Source organism: Schistocerca piceifrons, chromosome 5 (genome assembly GCF_021461385.2).
Source record: "Schistocerca piceifrons isolate TAMUIC-IGC-003096 chromosome 5, iqSchPice1.1, whole genome shotgun sequence".
Lineage (NCBI taxonomy): Eukaryota > Metazoa > Arthropoda > Insecta > Orthoptera > Acrididae > Schistocerca > Schistocerca piceifrons.
The window spans coordinates 439793832-439800018 of NC_060142.1; positions in this window are offsets into that span (position 1 = coordinate 439793832).

The following is a 6187-nucleotide window of genomic DNA, read 5'->3' on the forward strand; positions in this document are numbered from 1 at the left end:
TTTAACGGTCGCGAATTCCTACCCAGCATCTATTGTCCCTGTTAAAGAACTACGATAGATGTTAAGTACTGCTTCTTCACAAGTAACTTACTTGAAATGCAGTGAGGTAAAGCTTTGTGTTGGACAGGGATTCGAACACAGAACCTAGTCGGATTGTTATCTAAGCACAATCAACTTGAACATATCGGATTTTCTCGGCAGTAGCTAGATGTATTAACTGAAATGACGAGACGAAACATTATTTTTTTCCTTCCCAGGACTCTAACCCGGCACATATCGCTGTTATATTCTAGAGAAAAGGAACGTTAAGTATGGATTCTTTACACCACAAGCGACATGTCAGCATGTTTGAACTAGAAATAATATGACAAAGAGTTCAGTGCTGACTAGGAATCGAACCCCACACATATCGTTGTTGACTACACACAAGGAGACGTCAGCTGACGAAATTTTCTCCACCAGCAGCTCGGAATAACATCCTTGAACTTACAGTGATCTCGCAAATAAAGAAATGGTTCAAATGGCTCTGAGCACTATGCGACTTAAATTCTGAGGTCATCAGTCGCCTAGAACTTATAACTACTTATACCTAACTAACCTAAGGACATCACACACATCCATGCCCAAGGCAGGATTCGAACCTGCGACCGTAGCGGTCACACGGTTCCAGACTGAAGCGCCTAGAACCGCACTGTCACACCGGCCGGCCAATCTCGCAAATAGTTCTGTGTCTTACTGGGTCTGTTCAAACTAGAGCTTGATGCTAGAGCTTGATAATACATAGTGAAAAGTTTAGTGCTGGGCCAGGATTCCAACCCAGTCATGCGCAATATGTGGAGATGTTGGGGAATCTGCAGTTTTGAAAAAACAACAAGTTATTGTCGAGCTGTATCGTCACGAAAGGATCAAATTCTGCGTTAGGGGCGGTCTGAGTTGCATTACCAGTTCAGAACCAATTTTATCGACATACAGAAGCTCAAATAAAAGACGGAATAAGTGTCCTGTGACCATACACAGGGTTTGTTTCGTCACTAGATGTAAATAAATAGTATAAGAAAGGGTACTGGTGATAGAGTTTCTACATGTCGCCACTCCTTACTTTATTGTGGTTCCATCTAACGTCTACTTGGTTGAGAAGGAATATCATGTTTAATGTAATTTTCAGACCACAATGCCATTATACCTTCTTCACTTGGCGTAGCCAAAAAACATCGGCAGAAGTTGGAATCGAACCGAGACCACCATTATATGAAAGTAGCGTCAGTCCAACAAACCACCAAACCGTCTTATCTACGAGTCATTTCTCTATCATAACACCGTTGCGGCAGACAAGATGAAGATTCTGACACACAGGCTCCCTGTAGTGGTTTGCAGGATGTTCAGTACATTCATTTATTTGGTTGACCGAATCGCCATAAACTAGCTGCCTTGGCTACCCAGTGCATACATTCGCCTCAATTTTGTAATCACCGAAATAAAATAACGTAACTGCCACCTACACAGAACTGCCAACTATGTAGGATGCAGAAATTTAAATAGGAAGTGTTCCTTTCCATTTGAGCTACTCTATTGCGCTATCTGTTTGTTGAAACCATTGTACAGTGCAAAATAAATGCTGTAACTGTCTGTCTCTCAGAAGTCTAGATCCGGCCTTACGCTTTATCTCACAGCACTGTGGAATGCCGAAGTTCTGGAGGAACGGTTGTCCACTTCCAGAGCTGCTGTAGCTACGTCACAGCTAGTAGCGTAACGGTAAGCGTCGCTCACTGTTGATAAGACGTTGCGCGTTTTATTACATTCGCTACTACATTTTTTTAAAACCCAATTCTGCTGTCTGCTGAAGTTAACAATTTAATGGAACTTTGAACATAATTCTCTTCACTTCTCAACCCAAAATAGTCGCATGTGGAAAAAAGACTAACTTCTGCGTCATTTTGTTCTTTTGAGGTTTAATAGACAGTCAGGCAGCAGATGCGTCTCGAAGCTTTTGTATTATGTATGGGGAGAGTGGAACGTCCCCCAATAGTTAGAAAAGTAGTTTCTACATTAGCTGTCGTCTTGTAGTGTCATTTTATTCTTCATCGAACCTTGTTTGACAGCTTTAACTTAGAACAAGTTTTCTACATGCATGTAATCAATAAACTGCATGTGCATTGTCAGACTGTTACAGATAACATCAGAGAATTCGCATATATTGTTGATGATTAATTTCTCTCGCATTTTTAGTATTGTTTTAAGACCACTAGAAGAAACCTTACGAAAACTGTGCACTGTATTGTAAGAAATGAAATAAAACTACCCACGATAATCTTGTTTGATCTGACTGCTTGCAGCTCTTGCGCAGAAGGAATAAAAACGTTACATTCATCGAGGCTGCAACCGCGAACCATAACTGTCGCGTTTCCACAGGTCAGCACGTCAACACAGAGCTAGCAAATAGATATGGTTTGCGTCTTCCTCTTACGAGGCCAATAGAGGCTAGAACTCGTCAACCGCTATTTACAGGACGTGATTAGTTGAGATTGCCACGTTCAATTACTTTGCTGGGCTGAAAACCTTAAATTTACAATCATCTGTTACACCTCAAGCGATAACAGATTATTCAATGGAAATGACAGGAGAAATCAAGTGAACTTTGAGGCTTAATTCCGTGCGCACCAGGAAGTAACTCGTCGATCACAGATTTGCCAAACATACCTTGCGTTGTTGTCAAAACTCAGTTACATTACCAGCAGGAAGAAGACGAACCGATGTGATCCTACAGAGACCATAGCTGGCGCCTCAAAGACGCGGCTGCTACGGCCTGGAATACGTAATGCGTCTGATTCGCATTTCTGTAAATAGGTTTAGGGACTGGAGCTTAGTTGCTAATAATACTCAGAACTGACTGCTACTAAGCATCATAAATCAGTAACTCTGATGTTTTTTTTAATATATATTTCTTTCGTAACTGTACTCAAAACTAAGAAACTCATTCACGGACGTTTTCGTGCCTCGCCGATAGTCGAGCACAATAAACAAATAAAAATAAAAAGAGAATGTGTGTGTGTGTGTGTGTGTGTGTGTGTGTGTGTGTGAGAGAGAGAGAGAGAGAGAGGGAGAGAGAGAGAGAGAGAGAGAGAGAGAGAGAGAGAGGGTAAAAAATTGTTGTAAAGAAATTGAATACTGGTATGTATAGAGATCTTTCATTAAAATGACTTGTTTCAAATCATTACCAAATGTCGTATTCATGATCTATGGAACAAGTATTACTCTAACCTAATCTAATCATATCATATTGCTGACTGTCCATGAAGAGTCATGAAGTACCGAAATTTTCGCCTATATCAGTAACCAAATATAAACTTGAAAATAAAAGACGACAGTTTTTGTAATAAACGGGGACTGCTATCAAGACCCTTTCATCCCTGTTAACTGACCATGAAAGGTGTCTGATATACCTCAATTCAGAAGTAACGAAGTGTGTGTGAATTTAAAGATGAAGCGCATGATGTGAAGTTCTGCGACGGAGATACGAACCCAAGACGTAATCGGATTGTTAACTAAGTAAAATCAAATGTTACGTATCGGATTTTCTTGCCAGCTGTTAGGTGTTTAATCTAAAATAAGGACACAAATTTTTGTGCCTGAGCGACAATCGAACAGCACTCCAATCGTTCTTCTTTATTGTCCACGAATATTGCTCAAGTATCAATTGCTTACTCGCCAACAGTAAGATGTGTGCGTGTTTGTCCAGAAATTGTTGGCAACGTGAACAGACATTAAAAATGCACGTTATTTTTCACTAGCATGCCGGTGTGCACGTGATAGGACTTGAAATGAAATTATGAATATTTTTGTACTGGATCAGGATTCGGACCCACATATTTACCTTTGGAGGAGACCTAGAGAAGACTGCTGTCTTGGGAAAAGGAATGAAATGATTGAACTATACTGTTCCGAGAGAATCAGATCCTCGAAAGAGGAGATACGAATTCGAATCACAGTCCAGCACCAAATTTTTCAACGTCTCTAGTTCAATCAAGTACAAGTAAAATAAGAGCCCTGTTCCTTTAGACGGCTATCAGTTCATCAAATAAAATAAAATTTTCTAATGTAAGTAAGTTTACTGTTGACAGTATTTCTGTTTACCCTGACCTCCACCTATGTATTTTCCAACGTAAACCGGCTCTGCCCAGTTTGGAATGAAGGAACGTGATGTTTAATGCGAATTCTGGATTATAACGTCTTTCTCTTGAGGTTACCAGAGGTAAAGTAAATATGTTTGTGGCCCTCAAAAGTAGATGCCTGAACCCACGCATTTCACTTGTGATAGTTCGTTCCACCAGACCATTGTGGCCACATTTCCCAGCCCCAGGAGTGTGCTGTAATGGATGATGTGCTTAGCTTACTAAACTAGTCACGGTGGAAAAAAACGCGAGTCTATTAAATGGTTCAGTAGAAGCAAGCTTCTGACGTGGAGATTATGCTATTCTCATGTCAGCAGGATGTAAAGACTCTTCTAGGCGTCATAGCCTCGATTTGAAGCCATTTTGAAATTTTCACTAATTCAGGAAGTTTCTTAGTTCCAGAAAATCCACTGTGAAATGTGAAGTTACCGGATAATTCGATTATCACCGTCATTATTACTGAAACTTCCTGGCAGATTAAAACTGAGTGCCCGCCCGAGACTCGAACTCGGGACCTTTGCCTTTCGCGGGCAAGTGCTCTACCATCTGAGCTACCGAAGCACGTCTCACGCCCGGTACTCACAGCTTTACTTCTGCCAGTATCTCGTCTCCTACCTTCCAAACTTTACAGAAGCTCTCCTGCGAACCTTGCAGAACTAGCACTCCTGAAAGAAAGGATATAGCGGAGACATGGCTTAGCAAAGGTCCCGAGTTCGAGTCTCGGTCGGGCACACAGTTTTAATCTGCCAGGAAGTTTCATATCAGCTCACAGTCCGCTGCAGAGTGAAAATCTCATTCTGGTCATTATTACTATCATTTTCTTCATATCACTGCTGGAACACATGCGCTTGAAGAACATTTAAGTCCTTTTGGTCATTATAAAAGTAGTTGCCCAAGAACAAGTTCTTTCCCTGTCTACGGAATCCTTTTCATGTTAATATCAAACATCAGCAATTACTCGTAGATCACATTAAAACTAAAGTAATTGATGAAGACGTTACTTGATAACGAAAACGCGCTGTCTGTTTTCATTTACTTGCGCCTAGAAATAGCTGTCGAATACTGCCAAACCAAAAGCCAAGGGATCTTACTGCCTTCCAATATACGTCGCTGTCGGTTCTTCCATATGATTTGGTTGACGTGACCTGTTTCAAGTTGTGTATGACAGAGAATGTTTAAGAAAATCAATTGTTTTCCTTTGCAATAAACAGAAAGATTTTCATTCTAAGCTATACAAGTCCAAAATTTTCGCAATATTAGTTCAAATCTAATATTCGCTTCCATAATGTAAGGAAAGTATTTCACAGTTGCAAAACCCGCATCCGACTCACTGTCCTTACACTTAGTCGCTGGCCATAAATTCTAGCTCAAAGTGACGCCAGTTTAAGTAACCTAATGTAGCGAAGACTGTTTGCCAGTGCTCTTTCTCACCGGAAAATATGCAATTCACTCATTGGGCTCCATAAGTACACTGTAACAGTAATTTCTGTGTGTATGCAATGCATTTGGATTGTAGAATTTAGTGGTCCTCTCTCTTCCACTTCTATGTACAATATGCCCTTTATCATTACAGGCCCTGGGCGGTGCAACATCATATTGACAACAGTAATGTGCTTATACTGACAACCTCATTGTTCGTTTTACCCGATTTTGTAATCATGTAAGTAAAACAACATGACCTTCGAATGGGAGACATTTCGACCCCCTTTTCCTTCTGTGAAATTTGTCAGTTAGCTTTTTGCCTTCGAACCAGCGAAATGCGGCAGAGTACGGCTGGTAAACGATTTACAAACCACGATTTAGTGCCGTTAACACGATTTCTTTAAACACTGGCGTAACTGAAGGAATTTAGTTTCTTCTTAAATCGTCTTATGCAGCAACGTTCACAGATATCTCAAGTAGGAAAACCTCTTTATCCGGGTACGAAGGTTGTAAAACAAACTTCCCACAGTTTGTGTCAGGTTGATCTTTTCGTCTGATAGCACTGCGTAAGTATTTTGTGTAAGAGGTATTAAAGT